Source organism: Giraffa tippelskirchi, chromosome 6 (genome assembly GCF_054371585.1).
Source record: "Giraffa tippelskirchi isolate mGirTip1 chromosome 6, T2T-mGirTip1v1.2.pri, whole genome shotgun sequence".
In the NCBI taxonomy this organism is placed as follows: domain Eukaryota; kingdom Metazoa; phylum Chordata; class Mammalia; order Artiodactyla; family Giraffidae; genus Giraffa; species Giraffa tippelskirchi.
In genome coordinates this window covers 69,034,550-69,058,431 of record NC_137280.1, presented here as the reverse complement: position 1 = coordinate 69,058,431, position 23,882 = coordinate 69,034,550, and the positions used below count along the sequence as shown (strand labels likewise).

At 51.2% G+C, this 23,882-nt stretch overlaps 1 protein-coding gene and 1 pseudogene across 12 annotated transcripts in view; one reads left to right on the top strand and one right to left on the bottom strand.

The window, feature by feature from the left end:
* Positions 1-23,882, top strand: part of ST3GAL1 (ST3 beta-galactoside alpha-2,3-sialyltransferase 1) — a 91,523-nt gene that overhangs the window by 38,099 nt on the left and 29,542 nt on the right. For 6 of the 12 annotated variants that reach the window (XR_014058102.1, XM_081505428.1, XM_081505420.1 and 3 more), the window contains one exon: positions 8,853-8,907. The exons of the other annotated variants lie outside the window; for them this stretch is intronic. The gene's annotated coding sequence lies outside the window, so the exon portion shown is untranslated. The remainder of the gene's footprint in view (positions 1-8,852; positions 8,908-23,882) is intronic. 12 annotated transcript variants of the gene reach the window in all.
* Positions 14,641-23,241, bottom strand: LOC145510785 (MARCKS-related protein pseudogene; annotated as a pseudogene).

Sequence of the window (23,882 nt, the reverse complement as noted above, 5' to 3'; positions counted from 1 at the left end):
GTAAATTTCAGATCAAAGGTCCCTAAATCATAATTATTTGCAGTAACAAGACTTGACCACATTGATTTATTGAATTAAACGTGCCTAGCGTGTAATCCAGTGTTCTTGCCTGGAGAATCCCAGGGACGGCGAAGCCTGGTGGGCTGCCGTCTATGCAGTCGCACAGAGTTGGACACAACTGAAGCGACTTAGCAGCAGCAGCAGCAGCAGCAGCAGCAGCAGCAGCGTGTAATCCCAGGCCCTTCCTGGGTTACTCTACGAGGTGGCTCAGTTTTCATCCCATGTATTTTCTGCCTCCTGCCCCCTTGGCATTACAACAGAAACACTTCCCCATGTTTTAAAAAATTCTTTGTGAACCAGAATTTTTCTTCCATGCATGAGAGCATTCCAGATAGACTCCTGAACACTTTGGATGGCTGGGAGCAGAATTGCTGGAGCATAGAGGATGCCTGCATGTAACTTTTGCCACAGTACTGCCAGGTGGTGTCTGAGGACCACTGCCAAGTCCACCTTCCCATCTGCAGGGCATGAGTTCCCATGTCCGTCCACCCACCAACACTTCGCATCACAGTGCCTGCTAATTTTTTGCCAGGCTAATAGATGTCAAGTGATGTCTCACTCTGTTTTTTTACTGGCATCTCTCTGATTGCTACCTAGGCCCCAGACCCTTGAGCCTGCCCTGTCCTCAGCCTGGCTCCATTCCCACTCTGGGCTCACTCTCTCTTCTGTGTGTGTTTCAGGACTCAGGACAGACATTTCTCCCTTCGGCAGGCTCCAGGTCCCAGCCTCCCCTCTCTGCTCCCCAGCCACCCTTCCAGAATTGCAGGCTAAGATCCTGTTTACAGACCCTGTTCTGGAGTCTCATATCACTGGGCTCAAAGCCTGCTCCAACACCAAGCTGTGCAGCCCTTGACCAAGGGCCTTAACCTCTCTGAGCTTCAGAGTCTTCACCTGCAAACGAGGGAGAGTTTTCTTGAGAATTCGCTGAGATGATTTATGCAAAGTGTTTGACTTATAGTATGGGCTGAGTTCGTGGTGGCTGTTGAGAATCAGAGCCCACGCCATCCTGTGTCCTGGGGAAGGAAATGACAACCCACTCCAGTATTCTCGCCTGGAGAATCCCCATGGGCTGGGGGTTTGGCAGGCTACAGCACATGGGGTCCCAAAGAGTCGGACACCACTGAGCACATCCTGCCTCCTCATTGTCTGTTTGCCAGACTGGCCTCCCCAGCCTAGGAGGACTTGCGGGCGGGGCTGCCTTTGCTGCCATTTTTTATATTTTCAGCTCCTGATGGGCAAATAAATCATAAGGATTTGATGGAAGGAATCGTGTCAGCCACTCTGGAGGAGATTGAAGCATCAGATGGTGGGTTGGTCTAGATGCTTTTATAAAGTCCCTTCTAACCCTGAAATTCTATGATCAGGAAATTACCCAGGAAACACTTCTCCTTGTGGGGTCCTTTCTAAGGTTTCTCAGCGGGGCTTTATTACACACTGCAGGTAATTATAGGAGGCTGCAGCGGCGGCAAGGAGCTCCCTGTAGCCTGATGGCTGGCTGGTGTGTTCTGGAGGCGATCGTCTTTCCACTGACCACGGAATCGGAATCCTGGCAGAGGAAGGGCCTCTCCCTTCTGCAGCACAGGGGAGGCAGCCCTGGAGGTCACGGCCTCAAGCTGGTGGCCCTCCACTCTCTACCCCAGGGGATGGCAGGGGAGCACTAGTGAGGATGAAAAATATCAGGAAAGTCACCAAAAGCAGGAGCAGAGGGGACCTTCAGGACCTCTCATCCAGGAGTCCTAGTCCCCTATGTTCATAGTGACCATGTGGGTGATACGAAGACAATAGGGATGAGTAAGGCCTGCGGCAAACGGAAACCGAGCAAGTTCTGACCAAAGGTCATGGCTGCTGCTCACTGCAGGGAATTGTTGCTCTGGGGAATGGGAGCCCAGGCTTCCATAATTTTCTCCTCCTTTATCGAAAGAAGCTAGAGGATCAGATTTTTATGATAAGCTTTCTGATTTTTTAAAGTTGTAGCTAATTCAGAGTTTTGTCAATGGCTGTACAGCACAGGGCCTTCCCTGGTGGCTCAGCGGTAAAGAATCTGCCTATGGTGCAACAGACACTGTAGACTTGGGTTTGATCCCTGGGTCGGGAAGATCCTCTGTGGGAAGAAATGGCAACCCACTCCAGTATTCTTGCCTAGAAAATTCCATGGACAGAGCCTGACGGTCTGCAGTCCATGGGGTCACAAAAGAGTTGGACACAGCTGAGTGACTGAGTGTGTGCACACACACACGTATGGCATAGACAAAATACCTTTGTGAGGCAGAAGTTTCCACATCCTCTGATTTAGCATATTTGACAGGGAAACTGAGGCTCAGAATCAAGGTTCCTGGGTAGATAAATCATGGTCTGACATCCCAGTGGGCTTTCCCAGGGGCTAAGTGGTAAAGAATCTGCCTGCAATACAGGAGAACTGGGTTCAGTCCCTGGGTCAGGAAGATCATCTGGAGAAGGGAATGGCAACCCACTCCAGTATTCTTGCCTTGACAATCCCATGGACAGAGGAGCCTGGTGGGCTACAATACAGGGGGTCACAAAGAGTCAGACATGACTGAGCGACACGACTGAGCCCATCCCAATGGGCTCCTAACTTCACCTTGTTCCGAGGCAGGAACTGAAGCCCAGAGAAGGAAAGGCATCAGCTCTAAGTCACACAGCTGGTAAGGGCAGAGTCTGGGGGTAAGACCAGGACTTCTAGGCCTCTTCCCTGGGACTGTTCAGTGACTGTGCTGTCATAAATGACGCTGGAATGGTTTTTATAAAAGCCTGACCAAGAATGTAGCAGAGAGCAAATTCTGACCCATCACCAATGGGCAGGAAACAGCTGGTGCGCAGTGTTTAGGGAGGCCAGGGCACTCCTGCCCCCAGGAGAGCTCTTTGTGCACTTGCTGAACTAATGCTTTCAGCTCTGAGGGTGCAGAGACCAGCTCTGGACTCTTTCTGAAGGGTCCCTCCAGCCAAATGCCTGGGCAGTCTGACTGCCCTTGAACTGGTGTCCTTAGAGTCTGCCTGTGAAATCTCAGGCGGTCTGGGGGGATGTTCCCTCTCCTTTGTGGTCAGCCACATGGCTTAGAGAAGTGAACCTGAGCTTGGAGTTGATCCTGAGCAGTTCCAGGTCCCCATGTTGCGGCTGTGATCCTGCCCGTGTTCATCACTGTTGCTCTGCTGCTGTCGCAGTTATTGTCAATATAATCAAGTGGATGGGTGTAAACTGACAAAGAAAAGGCTGGAGAAATGTAAACTCTTTGCCTTTCTATTCCTTCTCACCAAAGGGTGACATCTGAGCTGGGAAAGGAAGGATGGGAAAGAGTCAGCCCAGTCAGCAAGTGCAAAGGCCCTGAGGCGGGTTGAACTTGGTGAGTTCAAGTGCAGTCGTGGAGTTAGCCAGAGGAGAGCAGAGAGAGCAGGGGAGAATGTGTGAGGGCAAGGCAGAGGGAGGTGGCCAGGGGCTCCAGGAGCTGGTATGGTCCCTGGAGGGAGGACCAGCTGCCTGGCCATTCACGGGAGGTGCTCTCCCCTGAGAAAATAGCAAGGATCTCACCCCCGAGACAGGTCCTTCTAGCAAGGCCAAAACTGTCAAGAGAGGGGAACAAGAGATCTAGAAAATGAAGAAGACAGTGGGGTGTGGGGAGGAGGCTAGATCACCCCAGAAGACATCAAGGAAGGGAGGGTGAGTGATCCAGACTATGAGGTGTGAGGAGGGTGGGCTGGACAGTGAGAGGGAGATGGATTTTCCCGGTAGGATGGGCAGAGGCCAGTGTGGACACTAGTAGTGTTGTCTCCCTTTGTATGAAACTGGCTGAGCCACAGGATGCAAGAGATGGCCCCAAGCCCTGGACTAGGAAGGCAGGGCCTTAGCGGGCAGACCCAAGTGATGTCTGGACCTGGAATGCAGGCTCTTGCATTCCAGGTTGTAGAGGTTCCCCTACAACCTCTTTCCTTCCAGCCTCGCACATGCACTCAGAGGTCAGGGCCCCAGGAGGGCATCTCACTGCCCAGGGAACACAGAAGTCTGAGGAGTCTCCAGGGACCCTTTGTGCTCATGTTGTAGGCAGGAGGCTTGGGTATTTACCACCCCATAGAGGGCACCCGGAGGAGGGGAGGGAGCCACCTGAAGGAGCCTGGGCATCGTTAGAAGGCAGAAAGGGGACAAGGCAGAGCTCACTCCTCCTGGTCCTGCCCACTGACTCCCCTCCCATAACTAGGAGGGCACGTCCACTTTGAGCATCACGCTCCCGGGAGATGCTGAGCCAGTGCCTAGACTCTGGTCCACTCTGAATGAGTCTGCGAGCCCCAGATCACAGTTGGAGGTTTTCCTGGGTGTGTGCTGTGCAGGGCGGAAGGAACTAGAGGTCAGGGGTAGGTCAGATGTTGTCATCCTCAAGATTCTGATAGGTTCGAAATGACATCTCTTTGCTGTTTGAATCATTCTAATCAGTGAAAAGTGAAAGTGTTAGTTTCAAAGATCTCCTTATACCCTGTGCTATGCCTAAGATACAAATTTCCTGTTAAAGAATTTCAATTATTCACGTGAAAACCCAAACTGGTTTGGCAAAGGGCAGATCCATTTGGTTCTCTGAATTTGAACAGGCTGAATGGTTTTGTTCTTTCCTCCCAGTTCACTTCTGACCCACTCCCAGTTTGGTTAGCCTCGGGACACACGGCAGAAATGAGGCTTGGGACCTGGACTGTCCCTGAGTTGACTTATAGCTGGCCTGTGACCTGGGAAAAGCCCCTCACCTTCTGCAACTCAATGGGCTTTCCTAAGAATGGAAATGATGATATGTCACCATTAAGGTCTGTAGAAAGAGGAGGGGAGAGACCTTAGGATTGTTTGTCACTGTTGGCGTCAGCTCCAGAGCCTGGCAATCTGGCTTCTGGTATTGACTCTGCCATGACTCGCTGTGTGACCTTGGACAAGTGACTTCACCTCTCTGTGCTTGCCTAAATATGAGGTGATGATAAGGTATCTGATGCTAGGCTGTTTGGAAGATTGAATAGCTTTATACACATAAAGTGTTTTACACAGTAAAACATTCACTAAAATGTTCTATTGTAAAAAATGCTGCGCACATAGTAAGTGCTCATTGAAGACAGTCACTCTTCTGTGTTATTAGATGCTCCAGAACAATTCCATTATGTTAATCTTTGCCACTTTCACAAGGACTGCAGATTTCCTGTTTATCTACCTCCCCATGCACCATTAATGAAAGTTCCAAGCCCAGATAACCTTGCTTTTCTGTCCCTTAGTAAGCTTTGGCTTGATGAGAATTTTCAAATTGTGTTTGACGATCTTTTAAAACCCCTGAGATGAATATTTACTGCCAAATGTGCAAGTATATCAAAAAGATTTAATTCAGGTGCTGCAATATTAAGGCTGCAGATTTAAAGAGGGAAATGACAAGGATTTCCTTGCTTTGCCCTCTGCTTGAGGCAACAAACACTTTGGTTTATCACTTAAAATCCTATTTGTAAAGGGCAGTGTTTATTTGTGTGAAGTATAGTGTGAGGACTCAGGAAGAAAGAATAGGAGGCGGGCATCCTCTGATTTCTACTCCAGGCTCTGTCCGTAACCCATGATAGATTTTGCCCTGTGTCCCTGTGCTGTTCCCAGCTGGGGTAGGCACCCCGGGCAGAGGAGGACCACCGAGTCCAGGAACGTGATACTGTCAGTGATGAAGACCAGTCACCTGTCCTCAGCTTGCCTGCAGCCTTCAGCCCACTCTCTCGTGGTTCCTGCTCTCCCCGTTTTCCAGAGGAGGAGACTGAGGCTCCAGATGCTTTCAGCACTGGCTTCAGGTTGCCCGGCCAGCGAGCGACAGGACCCGTAGCTTCCTTTGGATGGCCACGAGCACCCCGCCCAAAAGCCTGTACTCTGCCCTGACTCCTCACCCCAGCAGGTCCTCCCCACACTTCCTGTGCCCCGTTCATTTGATGTGGGATGACATGAAGGGGGACAGATTTATGGGCCTTGTGGAAATGCCTATTGGCCTCATGCCTGCTGGGCACCTTCACGTGAAAGCCCAAGAAACTCTTTGGAAAGTGGAGCTGATGTTCTGAGGGCCACTAATTGGTTGACTCACGAGCCTTAATCACTGGCTTTGAAATATTCAACATGAAAGATAGACTTGGCCTGGGAAACCCCAGTGGGACAGGCGTGCGCTGGCTTCCCAAGGATGGAGCTCACCCAGAGGAGGTGACTAGCACGGAGTCATGAAGAGTCACTCGTCTTTGCTAATTTGCTGGGTGACAAGCCTCTGCTCCCCCCACCCCGGGGGAGGGGAGCCGCATGATCAGGCCCTACTTCCCTCTCTGACCTCATCCTGTAAAATCATCCCTTGGCTTAAAGTGCTGGGCTTCAGGTGGAGTATGCCCGCTCGTTCCTGCCTTACAACCTTGCACGGACTCTCCCCTCTACCTGCACTCTGCTCTCCTCACCCCTGGCTTTGCACGGCCGGCTCGTTCAGGAGCTCAGCTTGGAGTTCACCCCAGAGCCAGCTTCCCTGTCCCCCACCATCACGCCATCCCCTTGACTTGGCTGCTCAAGTGTTTCCCGTGCTCCGCTCTGTGCAATGCCCGCTCTGCCAGAGGAGAAGGCTGTTTCCTCGTTCACCATGGGGTCACCAGCACCACTCTGCTGCTCTCTATAAAGCCAGGAGTTTGACCAGATGGTGGCCCGGGAGCCTCCCCGCTCTGGGAAAAAGTTCTCGGAACTTCAGAGCACTTCACACTGAGGCTTTCTCTTCCTGACGTCAGACCAGCCTCACCCAGGGGGGCCCAGGTCTCTCCCAGCAGAGCCTGAGACAGGGATTTGGTGCATGTGGGTTACTGAGGAGGCAGTGAGGGAAGACGGACAGGCCAGGGGGAAGACAGAGACTGGGTAGGGAGGTGTCTCGGGCTGGAATCAACCTCCAGCCTAACCCCACGCGACCCCAGAGCATATAGGGCACCCACCAAGGGCTAGTTCCATGTGGAGGCAAAGAGGGGTCACCTTCGAGCAGCTCTGATTCCCTCTGTCATAGACTGGGGGCCAGGGGTGGTCTCCTCCCTGGCTGGGCAGCTCCTGCCTGGCCAGGACAGTCCTTTGGAGGAAGAGGCAGCTGCCAGCAGCCAATAGACACAGCAGCCGCCCAAGAAAGGCTCTCTCGGCTGGGTGCCAAGAGGAGCCACTCTCCGGGGACCCAGCCCCGTCCACCTGTCTGACCCTCACTGAGGAAATTCAAACCCGAGACCTGCCCCTCCGGGTGAAGTGACTCTGAGGATCACTGGGAGTCATTTGCTACCTGAGGAAGGGCCAGCAGCTTCTAGTTACCAACCTTGCCCCTGCAACCACTCAGGTTTCCTGCCTGTCCTCCAGGCCAGCCCCAGGGAGGAGAGAAGTGATGGTTTCTTCTTTCTTAACGTCCCTACTATGTGCCAGGAACGGTTCTGGAAGCTTTAAGGGTATGATCTCAAAATCTACCTCTCCCACCAACCCCGAGAGGTGGGGCTTACAGCGCAGGTATCAACACTGTAAATCAACTATATGCATGTGCTAAGTCACTTCAATCATGTCCAGGTCTTTGCGGCCCCATGGACTGTAACCCACCAGGCTCCTCTGTCCATGGGATTCTCCAGGCAAGAGTACTGGAGTGGGTTGCCATTTCTTTCTCCAGGGGCTCTTCCCAACCCAGGGATCGAGACTGCATCTCTTATGTCTCCTGCGTTGGCAGGGGGATTCTTTACCACTAGGGCTTCAATGAAAAAAAGTCCTCCTTCCATGTGGTTTCCATGGAGAGTTGGAGGTAGCCTGGCCCCCCCCCCCGCTCCGCCCCAAGCAGTGACTCCCTCCTGCCAGCCAGGGCGACTGCCATGTGGACACTAATGTGCACAGGTCATCCATTATTGATAGGCAGAGGTCAGCGAGCTCAGGTCAGGGGGAGAGAAAGCGGCCCTGGGGGTTTTGAGTATTCATAGGGTTGTTTCACCCCCACCCCCAGGAGAGACAGCACTTTGCACACCTCACAGGTGATGGGAGCTGATGGAGCATGAGGCTGGAGCTGCCACAAGCCTGCAGGCTTATCTGTAATAATAACACTATATAGGGTGTCGTCATCGTTGTTTAGGGAGGGGCCTCCCTGCTCCTTCACATTTAGGAAAAACAGCTAAATAGCAATGACGCCTCCTGGTTTCTCAGATTCAAGTTCTCTCCCCCTTCCCAAAACACCCAGCAGTCACTGCTGGTTAGAATGTTCCGGAATCAGACCCCGTCCCCTGCCTCCTCCTGTGATCTGGGACTTGCCACCAGTTCACCCACAAGTGCCACCTGCCCATGTCTGTCCTCTGGGTAGAGAAGGGCTTCAACCCCACAGTTTTCCAGCCTTGCTCCACCCCCGCCAGGCTTTGTCTAACGATCCTTGGTTTCCTCCCCTGTCCCACAGGAAGCTGTAGGTTTACCCACGTGTGAAGCATCTTAAACTCAGTGCAGGGTGCACAGCGGTCACAGGGTCTGAGCACACCCTCCTGTCTTCGCTCTAGGGCAGGAAGCTGGCTTAGTGATCAGGCAGCGAGGAGCTTTCATGTTCGGTGTGGAACAGGAAGCCTCCACCCTCGGGTCCCCCGACTCCCCCCACCCCCAGGACTCTGAAGGTGACTGCTGTCCCCTCTGCCTTCCATGGCTCCGTCTATTCTCATCAGCACTCAGCATTCCCTCTGTGTCTGAGCTGAGCACGAGGCAGGAGCTCTCCTTAGATCTTCACGCCCTCTCTGTAAGACTGAGTGTTGTTTTTTTTCTTTTGGCCATTTTTCAGATGAAGAAACAGAGGCTCAGAGGGGTTAAGGGACTCCCCCGAGATCACAAAGCCGGTAAGTGGCAGAGTTGGACTTTGAACCCAGCTTTCTTTGACACCAGAATCTATGCTCTTAATTGCCTTGTTTTTTGTGCCTTAAGCTGTTCGATCGTCCTCTTCCACCTGAGTGTGGGAGACCTGTGGCTTGGTGACTATTTTATTTCTTCCTGTGCTTCCTACAACATCCAGAACACAGTAGGCTCTCCATACCTACAGGGCGTTTAGAAGGCAAGCCTTTCTAATCCCACGTGGTTGTACAGTGTTCAGGTAATGGGGTGTGTGTCTAATCACTGAACAGTCCTGGTTAACTGCTTCCACTTTTTGCCACGTTCAACTACATCAATATTTCGAGTATTCTTGCCTGGAGAATCCCAAGGACAGAGGAGCCTAGGGAGCTACAGTTTCCATGGGATCACAAAGGGTCAGACAGGACTGAGTGTCTAAGACACACAAGTTCAACAATGTCTCCAACAGATACAAATAAGAAATGCGTTATACCCCCTTATTGTAAAGATCAGATACCCTATGTGCGGACTGTATCCATAGACTGTTTTGAAGATGTGTGGGTCTTTTCTTTGTGATTCCAAAAGTAGGAATTTCCCCCACCGTGGGACAGAGGGCAGGGTGGTGAGTGCAGCCTGGAGCCCCCTGCTCCTCCCCCTGCATCTAAATGGGCAACCACTGGGTAAATGGGCACCCACTGGGTACTGACGCTCTCTCCCAGCCTTCCTCCTTCAGCCTTGCCTTAGCTCTGACTACATCCACTTTGCATTGGTCCTCCTGCTGCTCACGTCTCTTCTCTTCCATCTCCTCTTTCTCATCTTTGAAACCAATCTCTTCCTTTGCAGAAGATTTCCTAGAACTCATCTTTGAAAACCCTTTGAATATGAACAAGCCCCATTTAGTAACATGACCACACACAAACTACCTGATTTGGTCTCCAAACTCCTCAAAGAAAAACCCTGGAGTGGGGGTGGAAGTGAGTGTGACATTAATAGGCCACCAGTGTGGACCTTGGGTGTGGTCTATTAACGGTTTTAGTTTTTGAACCCCTTAGAGGTAATGAGGAGGCCCAGCAGCTGGGCCAGAGGTACCCCCCCCCCAGCCATGTAACCCAGAAAAGCTGAGTTTCAGTAGCTCATTTCTGCCTGGGTGAGATTCAGTTTAAAGAAAACATGAAAACCACAATCAATGTGCTTGTCCAGAAGTCTGGAAACCTGGTTCTAAGCCTGGTTCTGCCACATCACCCAGTGTGGACTTTGCTAAGCACCTCCTCTTCATGGGGGCCTCAGTTTGCCCATCTGTAGAGTGGGTTATGGACCAAGTACAGCTAAGACTGACCCCCGGCTGTGGTTTCTCGCTGCAGCATCGTTGAGCCTTTGACGATGCTCTTGCAGATTCCTGGGTTGACAGGGCAGAGCCACGGGGGCAGAGGACTGAGGGAGAGGTGGTGTGTGATCGAAACAGCGCTGTACCCTGGTCAGGACAGGCCCAGAGCCAGATGCACACGTGGGATCAGGGATGAGCCCCCTGTGACTGACAGAGGCCATCCCTGCACTCCAGGGAGGTCAGTCAGAGGCTCAGACCAGACCCGTGGGCCCCGCAGCGGGCCAGGTGCCTCCGCATAGGCAGTGTACCTGCGTCGTGTTCTGGCCACAGAGGAACTCAGCAGGCAGCTTTCACACCTGCAGGCCACACCTCTGAGCACCATACAGATACACAGCACGGTTTTGTAGTATTTTGAGGTTTGCTGCTTTTTCAAAAACCAAAGAAGTCTGTATGCTGGGCTCTGACTTCCTCTCCCTGAGGATGGCCGATCTGCTTGGGCAGGGACCAGTAGAGCTTAGCGAGGACTGGAAACCTCCAGACACAAAGTCCAGGGATCAGAGGGTACCTGCTCCCACCCCTTGGGTGCTGTGGCCGGCCGTTCACGGGTCAGGCCGACTGAGTTGTCATTGGAATCATCCCATTCGTCGTATGAGGACACCGAGGGTGGGAAGTGACCGAGACCCCTCACTCACATTGTGCACAACACCAGAATGAACCTCTGCTCCCTGAGCTTGGACCACCTCTCACCCTGCCATCAGTCCACACTGATCTGCTGAGGACCCAGTATGGTTCTCAGTGAGGGCGACGCAGCAGTGAGGGATGCTGGTGAAGTTCCTGCCCCCCTGGCTGGTGGGGAAACAGACAGACAAAGAAAGAAGGAACTAGGTATACAATGGGGTGTCCTTTTGTGATTAAGGCTGTGAGGGAAAATGCAGCTGAACAAAAGGGCTAGTGACGAGAGTGATCTCTAGAGAGATCCTGTCTTAGGGTGATCGGAGAAGGCCTCTCCAAGGAGAGCGGCTGGGCAAAAGCATGCATGCAGTGAGGGAGTGAGCCCTGTGGACTCCACCCTAAGACAATCTAGGTAGAGGGAAGAGCATGTGCAAAGGCCCTCAGGCAGGGCATGTGCTTATTGTACCTCACACCCCTGGATTCTGATGGTCTGTGTGTTTGCCTCCCCACCTTCCCAGCAACACAGCTCCTGATCCTCTCTGTTATTCCCTCCATCTGTTGCCTCCACATGTCTAGGGCTGTGGCAGGGAGTAGCTGTTGTGCAGTAAGAAAAATCAGACAGAACTGAATGGGGCTGAGGGGAGGTGCGACTCTGACAAGAAATTGCTGGTCTCATTCCTTCATCTTCTTTGCACCATTCACCCTTGGGTGGCTTCCCTAGTGGCTCAGTCAGTAAAGAATCTGCCTGCAATGTAGGAGACATGGGTTCAATCCCTGGGTGGGAAAGATCTTCTGGAGGAGGGCATGGCAAGCCACTCTAGTATTCTTGCCTGGAGAATCCCCATGGACAGACGAGCCTCAGTTCAGTTCAGTTCAGTTGCTCAGTCATGTTCGACTCTTTGCGACCCCATGGACTGCAGCACGCCAGGCCTCCCTGTCCATCTCCAACTCACAGACTTTGCTCAAACTCATGTCCATTGAGTCAGTGATGCCATCCAACCATCTCATCCTCTGTCGTCCCCTTCTCCTCCTGCCCTCAATCCTTCCCAACATCAGGGTCTTTTCAAATGAGTCAGCTCTTCGCATCAGGTGGCCAAAGCACGGAGTTTCAGCTTCAACATCAGTCCTACCAATGAACACCCAGGACTGATCTCCTTTAGGATTGACTGGGTGGATCTTCTTGTAGTCCAAGGGACAACACCACAGTTCAAAAGCATCAATTCTTCAGCTCTCAGCTTTCTTTACGGTCCAACTCTCACATCCGTACATGACCTCTGAAAAACCATAGCCTTGACTAGACGGACCTTTGTTGGCAAAATAATGTCTCTGCTTTTTAATATGTGTCTAGGTTGGACATAATTTTTCTTCCAAGCAGTAAGCGTCTTTTAATTTCATGGCTGCAGTCACCATCTGCAGTGATTTTGGAGCCCAAAAAAATAAAGTCAGCCACTGTTTCCACTGTTTCTCCATCTATTTGCCATGAAGTGATGGGACTGGATGCCATGATCTTAGTTTTCTGAATGTTGAGCTTTAAGCCAACTTTTTCACTCTCCTCTTTCACTTTCATCAAGAGGCTCTTTAGTTCTTCACTTTCTGCCATAATGGTGGTGTCATCTGCATATCTGAGGTTATTGATATTTCTCCCAGCAATCTTGATTCCAGCTTGTGCTTCTTCCAGCCCAATGTTTCTCAGGATGTACTCTGCATAGAAGTTAAATAACCAGGGTGACAATATACAGCCTTGACACACTCCTTTTCCTATTTGGAACCAGTCTGTTGTTCCATGTCCAGTTCTAACTGTTTCTTCCTGACCTGCGTACAGATTTCTCAAAGGCAGGTTAGGTGGTCTGGTATTCCCATCTCTTTCAGAATTTTCCACAGTTTATTGTCATCCACACAGTCAAAGGCTTTGGCATAATCAATAAAGCAGCTGCTGCTGCTACTGCTAAGTCGCTTCAGTTGTGTCCGACTCTGTGCGACCCCAGAGACAGCAGCCCACCAGGCTCCCCCGTCCCTGGGATTATCCAGGCAAGAACACTGGAGTGGGTTGCCATTTCCTTCTCCAATGCATGAAAGTGAAAAGTGAAAGCGAAGTCGCTCAGTTGTGTCCAACTCTCAGCGACCCCATGGACTGCAGCCTACCAGGCTCCTCTGTCCATGGGATTTTCCAGGCAAGAGTACTGGAGTGGGGTGGTGCCATTGCCTTCTCCAATAAAGCAGAAATAGATGTTTTTCTGGAACTCTCTTGCTTTTTCAGTGATCCAACGGATGTTGGCATTTTGATCTCTGGTCCTTCTGCCTTTTCTAAAAGCAGCTGGAGCATCTTTAAGTTCATGGTTCACATATTGTTGAAGCTTGGCTTGGAGAATTTTGAGCATTACTTTACTAGCGTGTGAGATGAGTGCAATTGTGCAGTAGTTTGAGCATTCTTTGGCATTGCCTTTTCTTAGGGATTGGAATGAAAACTGACCTTTTCCAGTCCTGTGGCCACTTCTGAGTTTTCCAATTTTGCTGGCATATTGAGTGCAGCACTTTCACAGCATCATCTTTTAGGATTTGAAATAGCTCTACTGGGATTCCATCACCTCCACTAGCTTTGTTTGTAGTGATGCTTCCTAAGGCCCACTTGATTTCACATTCCAGAATGTCTGGCTCTAGGTGAGTGATCACACCATCATGATTATCTGAGTCGTGAAGATCTTTTTTGTGCAGTTCTTCTGTGTATTCTTGCCACCTCTTCTTAATATCTTCTGCTTCTGTTAGGTCCATACCATTTCTGTCCTTGATCGAGCCCATCTTTGCATGAAATGTTCCCTTGGTATCTCTAATTTTCTTGAAGAGATCTCTAGTCTTTCCCATTCTATTGCTTTCCTCTATTTCTTAGCACCGATCACTGAGGAAGGCTTTCTTATGTCTCCTTGTTATTCTTTTGAACTCTGCATTCAAATGGGTATATCTTTCCTTTCCTCCCTTACTTTTTTTTTTTTAAAGGGACAACATTTATTCCTTTTTCCAAATGTTACAGTAAAACCAGGTGGAAGAGAATGGTTTTAGCAGTTAGAAAAAAAGAAAAAAGTACAAATCTGGGGTTTGGCCATTAAAAGTTATTTACAACAATGGGAGGAGGAAAAAAGACAACAAGAAGTTGTTTCACATTACAGACCTCCCGCCCACCCCAAAGCTTAATACTTGCTTACCAAGTCAAAAAAAGTAGACACGTGTTGATTCACAAGCTGGAGGTTTGAACTTGAGTAAGACATTTATAAAAACCTAGACAGGGGCAGTGTTCTCCCCAGCCCAGGTGCCACTAGGCACAGCACAAGAGACTAAAAACAGGGGAAGGCTGGACACTTGGGGTTTGGGAGTGTAGGCACCTCCACATCTGGCTCAGGGATTTGGGGTGTAAACAAAACCTACTTGGAAAAGAATTGGGGAAGAAAACCAGCAATTGCCTTCGGCACAGGTGGGGACAGGGAAGGAGGTAGGGCCAAGGGCAGGAGCATTTCACATCACTAATCTAACTTGGGAAAACTGCAAGGGACCATCTTCAACTGGCCTTAAAAGGAAGACCAGATGGATGATGGGAGAATCCACAGGAGGGAGAGAAGGAGAGGGAACATGGCTAGGGGGCAACAGCCCCTTCCTTTCTGGGCACAGGAAGGCAGCTGGGGCACCAGGTCCAGGCAGTGACCTCACAAGGACAGCACAGTTTTTGCAGCTTAGAGATCACCCACCTGCCCCCACCCAGCTACTCATTCTGCTCACTGGCTGGTGTAGGATCACTCTCTGGCCCCGAGGGAGTGGATGGCTCTGCGGCCTGGGGCCCTGCCTCTTCTGTGTCTCCTCCCTTGGCGGCAGCAGTGGCCTCTGCCCCTTTGGCCAGGGGCTCCTGGCTCTTGGGGGTGGCAGCAGCCTTCCCTTCCTGGGCACTGATCTCCCCCTGCTCCTGCTCTTCCTCTGTGGGTGAGGAGGCAGAGGAATCACCCCCATCCTCCTTCCGATTTCTCTTGAAGGACAGGCCACTCAATTTGAAAGTCTTCTTGAAAGAGAATTTCTTCTTATTCTTGGGGGTCTCCTTGGGGGGGACCTCCCCCTTAGCCTCAGTGCCCTGGCTAGGGGGTGCTGGCTCGATGGCATCACCAGTGGCCCCCGCTGCCTCCTCTGTTCCGTTCACGGGGGGCGACTCCCCTTCACCTTTGGGGGATAAATCTCCATTGCTTTTCACGTGGCCATTCTCCTGTCCGTTGATCTTGGCGGCGGTCACGTCTCCCCCCGGAGCCTTGGAGCTCCGGCTGCCTATGGTGGGGGGTTCTGCTGGGGGGCGCCCGGAGCTGCCCCGGGCTCGCGCCGCAAGGGGTAGTTCGGTCGGGTGGGCCTGGCCGGCAAAGGGGTGGGGCTCGCGTCTGAGGGGGAGGGGTGTCGGGGGGAAACCAAGCTGCACCCCCGCTCCGTGCCCGACCCGCTAGCTGCGCCCACCGCCGCTCCGCCCCGTTCCGCGCCAGAATGCCCTCTCCCTTACTTTTTGCTTCTGTTCTTTTCACAGCTATTTGTAACGCCTCCTCAGACAGCCATTTTGCTTTTTTGCATTTCTTTTTCTTGGGGATGGTCTTGCTCCCTGTCTCCTGTACAATGTCACGAACCTCCATCCATAGTTCATCAGGCACTCTGTCTTATCAGATCTAGTCCCTTAAATCTATTTCTCACTTCTACCGTATAATCATTAGGGATTTGATTCAGGTCATACCTGAATGGTCTAGTGATTTTCCCTACTTTCTTCAATTTAAGTCTGAATTTGGCAATAAGGAGTTCTTGATCTGAGCCACAGTCAGCTCCCAGTCTTGTTTTTGCTAATTGTACAGAGGAGGCTAGTGGGCTGCAGTCCATTGAGTCTGACACCACTGAGCTACTAAGCACAGCGCATAGTGCTCTTGGGTGACACTTAAAATAGTTTCACATTCTTGCTTTGTATTATTCTCATAATATGTGTTTAAACCAAGACTGAGTTCAGCGTGCTGTGATGCACTAGTTCAAGCTCATCTTTCCAAGCAGGGCAGGAACCTGGATTCCAAAACCACAGGAACAGAGCAAGAAGGTTGGCTGGAGCTGCACTGCTGACCTCAAGCTGAGTGCAGGAGAGGAGTTTCCCGCGCACTGAGTATGGCCTGGGGTGGGGGTGGGGGTGTGGGCCTGGCCACAGCGGTCTGTGATCCTGAGCAGACCCCGTCCCCTAGGGGCTCTGTTTGTTTCCTGTGCATCCTTGTTGGTACTGATGCTTGTCTAGCTCCTGCCGGAGCAGCTCACCGGCCGGGTGTGCCAGAAGGGACATGCTTTAGGAGTGAGGGACCCCAGCTTCTAATCTTCCTGCTGCTACCACATTTACCACCTTGGACAAATCACATCCTCTCCTAGAGCCTTCGTGTCTGCACCTGAGGGGAAGAAAAAGTGGAAAGGCCTGATCTTCCCTGTGATCCTCTGTGACCTTGAAATGCCACAAGCCTTTGCCTCCAAAGCAGGCAGCAGCCCAGCCCAGGGACAGAGCCTTCCAGCAGCGCCTCTTTGATTCTGTAGACCTGGAGCTCTCAGCGGAGAGGTGCCCACTGAAGAGGGCACGACCTTGGCCGTCCTGCCTCAGGCATTCAGATAAGAGCTTCAGATAGTCCTCACCTCCCCCTGATCTGAGACCTGGGGCTGCAGAGCCAGAAACTCATTTACCGGAGCAGAGAAATATGTCTGTTTCTTCAGGGCCCAAAAGGACTTATTAAGTCTTCCATGAACTGAATTTCATTCAGCTGGAAAAAGAATAATCAGAAAGCAGTTCCGCCTGGTTACTTGAACGTTTCTCATAAGAAAGGGTCAAAAAGCTCCTGTACCATGAGGCTCAGCCCTCCCTGCTTCCACCCCAGGGAGTAGGCAGCCTGGAGGTTGACCAGCAAGCCCATCCACATCATTGGGCTATCCACCTGTCCATCTACCCAAAATGGGGGCCCCTGTGAGGGGCCAGGGCCAAGGGCACCAGAGACACAGTCTGTGCATTCAGAACAGTTAAGGCTCAATCTGACAGTTTTCTACATCTGGTTGAACTCTAGAGAGTCTATGACCAAGTTTACTCTCAAGGTCACAAAAAATGTGAACATTCAGAAACTTTCACTTTTCTATGTTTTCTGTTTTCCACAATATTTACTCCAAATTCATTGGCTCAACATATTCTTTGTTTACTAACTAAAGCCAATGTCTGTCTCTCCTTTAATCAGTGCAAATTTTCTTCTGGTCCATTCCATTCTATGCAGTACATCCTAGCCTCATGTGAATTCTGGGAAAAGGAAAGGAGAGGGAACCAGGGAAGTTCCTGGGAAAGTGGTGCTGGAGACATGGAATTCACCAGCTGGGAGGGGAGAGGAAACAGTCATTCAATCAACAAGGAATTTTGGCTGATAACAAAATACTTTAAGATATGGAAAGTAGGCCCCGGGGTTTGATTTATTCCACTTACAAGCTAATGGGTGTAAGGTCTGGGGTTTGATTTATTCCAGTTATGAGCTAATAAACTAACTTGTTAGTGTTTCGGGGATGCTGGCAGAACAGAAGAGTCCTAGGTCAGAGATGAGAGACTTGTGAAGTGGGAGAGACCCTACTCCTTTCATGCCTGGAGCCTCAGCTCAGGGTGAATTCTTGTGTACAGTCAAAGCTATGGTTTTTCCAGTAGTCATGTATGAATGTGAGAGTTGGATCATAAGGAAGTTTGAGCACCAAAGAATTGGTGGTTTCAAATTGTGGTGTTGGAGAAGACTCGGGAGAGTCTCTTGGACTGCAAGGAGATCCAACCAGTCAATCCTACAGGAAATCAGTCCTGAATATTCATTGGAAGGACTGATGCTGAAGCTGAAACTCCAATACTTTGGCCACCTAATGCGAAGAACTGACTCCTTAGAAAAGACCGTGACGCTGGGAAAGATTGAGGGCAGGAGGAGAAGGGGACGACAGAGGATGAGATGGTTGGATGGCATCACCAACTCAGTGGACATGAATTTGAGCAAACTCTGGGAGATGGGAAAGGACAGAGGAGCCTGGCGTGTTGCAGTGCATGGGGTCACAGAAAGTGAGACACAACTTAGTGACTGAACAATAACAATAACATAACTTAGTCAATACTTTCAGAGGTTGAGTTCAGGAAACAAAAGGGAGTAAAGACACTTGGTACCATTTTCTAGGTCATGGCTTATCAGTAGGCACTTATTCTCTATGCCTGCTTATCTACCTATAAAATAGGAAGGAAATAAGCACTTAGGCATATATGTTGAATCAGAAGACTATGTACTTATTATTTGCATTAATGTGAGGAAGCAAACTCACCCTGATAATTCAGCCTTCTAGGTTTTGGATTATTCCTTTCTTAACTGAGATTGAAACTGTTTGAGTTACAGCTCTAGTTCACAGCACACATGCAGACACCTGTGTAGAATCAGCTGCCAGTTGATTCCCTGATAAAGATGTTGGTCATTCACTGGGAGAGGGGAGGACATGAAGGTGAAAAGGGTCAGGTTCCCAGAGAGCAAAAGAATAGAGCAAGAGAGAAAACAGCTGAGGCAGCGCCTCTTCAGGTCTTGCCCCAGTGGACCAAAAAAAAAAAAAAAAAAGCATCATCAATAGTCCATCTAAGAAAGAAATGGAAAATTTTATTTGAGCCAACCTGAAGATCACATGTCGGCTTAAAACTCAACATTCAAAAAACTAAGATCATGGCATCCGGTCCCATCACTTCATGGCAAATAGATGGGAAACAGTGGAAATAATGAGACAGTTTATTTTCTTGGCCTCCAAAATCACTGCAGATGGTGACTGCAGCCATAAAATTAAAAGACGCTTGCTCCTTGGAAGAAAAGTTAGGACCAACCTAGACAGCATATTAAAAAGCAGAGACATTATTTTTCCAATAAAGGTCCATCTAGTCAAAACTATGGTTTTTCAGAGGTCATGTATGGATGTGAGAGTTGGACCATAAAGAAAGCTGCGAGCTGAAGAATTGATGCTTTTGAACTGTGGTGTTGGAGAAGACTCTTGAGAGTCCCTTGGACTGCAAGGAGATCCAACCAGTCCATCCTAAAGGAAATCAGTCCTGAATATTCATTGGAAGTACTGATGCTAAAGCTGAAGCTCTGATACTTTGGCCATCTGATGCAAAGAGCTGACTCTTCTTCAACACAACTGAAGCGACTTAGCACGGCACGAGCATCATAACCCGGGAGACAGTCTTTCAGAAAGCTCGGAGGACTATTCCTCGTGTTAGAGGTCAGAGCACAGTTATACACGTTTTGGAGACAAAAAGTTGTACGTCAGATGACATGTTATGGACAGTTTACACAATCCAGATCTACACGTCCAAAGCAAGCAATGGGTTATGGGTTTTCGTGAACCCTCACAAGATTAAGAAGAAAGATTATCTTCTGAGGATTGTGGTGGCCCTTGATGAGATGAAGGAGGAATCTTCTAAGGAAGTGAAAGAAAGTGAAAATGTTGTTGCTCAGTCACGTCCGACTCTTTTCAACCCCATGGACTGTAGCCTGCCAGACTCCTCTGTCCATGGGATTCTCCAGGCAAGAATACTGGAGTGGGTTGCTGTTTCCTTCTCCAGAGGATCTTCTTGACCCAGGGACTGAACTCAGGTCTCCTGCACTGCAGGCAGATTCTTTACCATCTGAGCCATCAGGAACACCCATCTTCTGAGCAGGTCTGGTCAATACAGATGCACAACACACACACTAAGATGAAAGTGTTAGTCAGGCTTCCCTGGTGGCTCTGATGGTGAAGAATATGCCTGCAATGCAGGAGACCTGGGTTCGATCCCTGGGTTAGGAAGATTCCCTGGAGAAGGGAATGGTGGTCTGGTTAATAGGGACGCACAACGCACACTAAAATGGAAGGAGCAGGCCCCCATGGACAAAGATAACCTTTGTGTTTAAATTTTTCTTGTCTTGCCGTAAAACATGGGCTTGAATTCATTATTCATCACTCTTACCCTGTACTGTATATCTGCGGAGGGCTGTAGTTACCCCAGTGTCCCTCCACAGGGACCACAGTGGTCCCTGTCCCTGTGTCAGCTCAGGATACTCAAACACAAGGATGGGCATTACCCCGTGGCTGGGTGAGGTCACCCAGCCGGCAGAATAGAAGCTCTGGGACTCTCGGATGGAGACCCTGCCTGGTGTCAGGTACACTCCACCAGACCCCGAGACATGCCTGGACCCACTACCCTGGCCAGCCTCTGAGACCCCAGGGCAGCAGCCAGCCTCTTTAAAGCCTGCCTCTCACCACCGCATTTCAGGAAAAGATGAAAGGAAGTCTGTGCTTTAAAGCAAATTAGGCAGAACAAGAGAGGGCTTCCAAGTGCCACGCTCCCCAAGTGGGAGGCTCTTTGATGGGCGACGGGACAGACCCTGCAGTCTCCCGCCCTCAGCCCGGGGGGCTGGGGCAGAACAGCTTTGTCCCCGAGCACTTGTGGCCACAAGGGGAGTATTCGTCATCTGGGGGGGGGGGGTCAGCATAGCTCACTCTTTCCTGCCTTCCTGCTTGACTTGCCTCCCCCATTGCATAGAGGATGGGTAGTAGCTGTGAGCACTTTGTAGGGAGGGGTGGGAGTGGGAGTAGGGCTGAGTAGGGGTGTGATCTTCCAGGTGGCATGGATGCACCCACAGCAGGGGTGTTGGGCTCCAGGTAGGACTCCAACTGTGAGAGCAGCTCAGGCTGGGGGGCAGATGCTTAGGTGCAGAGCTCAGGCTCTTGGATCCTAGATCACCTTTTAGTGTCCCTCCTACCACATCTACAGCCCTGGGCCAAATGGTTTAACCTCCCTGAGCCTCCATTTTCCTCATCTGTAAAATGGACATATTAATAGGTTCAGTGAGTTCACAGGAAGAAAGCTCTTAGACCAGTCCTGAGAGGTATACTCAGCACACAATCAGGACACAAGGTATGTCTGCTCTTAACAGGCTCGATCCAGAGGAGGAGTCAGATAAGCTACTGGCCCCTGTGGAGGCCACAACTCATCTCTGTCTCATTCCAAAGGCATGGGTTTTTACTGTTTCGATTTTTGCACACAAAGGATCAGTGTAGTCAGAGTGGCTCGTCCGAGGTCACATAGCTAATCTTGCTTCGGAACTTCAGACCTCTCTCCTCTTTCTACTTCCGTCACAGGAAACAGAAATTGGCCCCAGTTCTCTGTCTCCATCCCCTGCTTGCCTGATGGCTGACCATGATCGTGTCCTTTAACTGCCTGAGCCCCTTTGGTCAAATAAGGTCTTGGACAATGAGCACTTTTTGTTAGTAGATGATATCCGTTAATTACAGACGGTGAGATACAAGGCCGAGGGGTCCAAACTCCAGCAGCGAGAGAGGGCCACCTGGCTGTGGGCATCCCTCATATCACCCAAGGGGGATTAAGATGCAGGGCAGGGCCTCCCGCAGGTATGGCAGCCTCAGGGCCGCTTTGACCCTCGGTTGAATCTCATTCCTGGCCACGTGCCCTTGTACAAGAGCCCTCAGCCTTGACATTGACAGAAGCAGCATCACCCCGTCAGGGCCTGGGAGAAGCATCCAGCTCGGTGCCTGATGCACAGTTGTGGATGTTAGAGACAGGTCCCCGTGCCCCCTTCCCCGACACACACATCAGCACTGGTTTCTCCAGGACTCACCAGCTGTGAGTGCAAATGGGGAATACTAACTGGGGGATCTCCCCCTCTCCGGGGCTCCAAGCCTCCCTGCTGCTCCTGGCTCTGAGGACTCCTGCCACGTCCTCCACATGTGCAGGCCGTCCCTGGTCTCTGTGCTCTTGCCCGGCTCGCTGGGCCTCTGCTGTCTGCCAGCTGCCTGATCTCAGCCTCCCCGGGAGCTCGCTGGGGCCCCCGACACCATCCTTGCATGTCTGCTCAGACACCCTTGGTCTCAATCCTCCCAGTGGAGCTGCACAGCCCCTCATCAAGGGGGCAAGATGTCCCTCCTTCCCCAAGTTCAGGGCTTAGAGGGGGCCGCACGAGGGTGACATGGGCCCAGAGCGCTTTGGGGTTGAATACACAGAGCGGCCCCTCCTCTCTTCCCAAATGGGGCTCAGCCAGGGGTGGGGAGCTGGGCCAGTTTTATCCAAGTCACTCCGTTGGACACCATGACAGTCCTCCGAAGCTTGACTTCCAGGGATGGTTTGTGCCAGACACGTGCTTTCCAGGTGGGTGCTGGGCTCCTCGCCACTTTGGCTGCTGGGTTTATCCTGCGATCTGAACCCCCATTCTGGGCGTCACCAGAGATCAACCTCCTCAACCCCCTTCAGGAGCTGATTGGATGCCCCTTGTTAATCATTAGAGTTCAGATCTCCCCTTGAAGTCAGGGGGACTGGGAGGAAGTCAAGGAACCCCCAGCTCTTTAGAACCAAGGGCAGACCCCCGAGGCGAGGGTGTGGTGGGGGGCTTCATCGTTCTGAATCATCTTTCCTTTGTTGTGACTTCTCTGCCACCCAAATCAGGGAAACCCCTCTTTCTTCTGGGACCTGGTGTCTGCCTGGAGGTGCCTATACAGGACAAATCCTGAGATTCCTGACCACGTTACACACTTTGGATATTGTGTGGATGTCTTTGGACTCCGATTTGAGCATCCCTCAGTCTACACACATAAGGAGATTTGTGGATTTAAATTCCCTTTTGTGCAGCTCAAAGCCTGAAAATTGATCCAGCTCCTTCTCATATGACCCTAATCCTGGTTAATCATGTTTCTCACGGGTGCTTCTTCAGACCGCCTGCTCTGAAGTCCAGCTGGTGTGTCTGGAAACCTCTGCTTCCTCCTCCTGCTCCCCAGCACAGGAGCAGGCAAGAGGTTCTAGGGTGAGGAGAGGATATTTACAAGTCTTAGAGAGGGTTCCCCCAACCTTCTGCACTTCTTGGGTGTGCGGGAAATGGGCAAACAAAGTCATTGCAGGAAGGAATGGGGGAAAGTGAAGTCCCCTGAAACGGTCTTCCCAATGCACCAAGATGCAGGCAGGGCTGCTCTCAGGATTCCAGGGGGGCGCGGTGTGCACACCCTCCAGTCCAGGCTCCGTGTGCTGATTGTGGCTGTGTCACTGCCATCTGCTGCTCACAGACCATCACTGGCTCCCCATTGCCTTCATCCCAAAGTCTGCATTCCTACAGACTTCCATCACCGGGCCTCCACCTACCACACTCAATCCTAAGGGCACCCTGTTTTCCAGAACTGTGCCCCCCATCACCACCACCTCCACCAACTCACTGTTTGGGAGCCAGCTGGTTTCCGCCACCTCTCCGATCGCCTCCATCAGCCCCAGGGCCCTGCTGTGTTCAAGGTCCAGCTCCATGCCCACCTCGTCCACAGAAGCTATGTCCCTTCTCCCTTCGGTTGTTACTAACCCGCCGCTTCCAAATCCCTGGGGCCCTTGGCATTCCCTCCTTAGCGATGCTGGTCCCTCATGAGCAGAGAGTTATATGTATGGACCACCCAGGTGGGCTTCACTATCTAGCGGTGAAGAGAGACGTGGCGGTGTGCTCAATGAGGTGTTACAGGTGCCCTCATGTGCCCGGGTGAGAAGCCAGGAGGGTGGCATTGAAGAGCAGGCTTGGGAATCAGCCCCAGCCCTCCATGGTCATGTGACCTCAGCTCTACCTTGTACCACAGAGGTGGTAATAATACTGCCTTCCCCAGAGGACTCGTGACTGTCTCGTTCACACCCGGGCTGGTCCCTAAGAAGCCACATGGCCTTGAAGGGTGTCCACCCCGGAGATCCTCTAAGTGCCTTGCCAAGTGTCCAGCAAAGAAAGCATCAGCTACTGACACAGCTGGATGGATGGGTTTGTGTGAATAGATGGGGAGACAGGACAAAGGTACCACTACCCATGGCCACCAGATCTGGTTAGAGATGTTCTATGACCCTTGTTGTTGTTCAGTCGCTCATTCGTGTCCGACTCTTTGTGACCACATGGACTGCAGCACGCCAGGCTT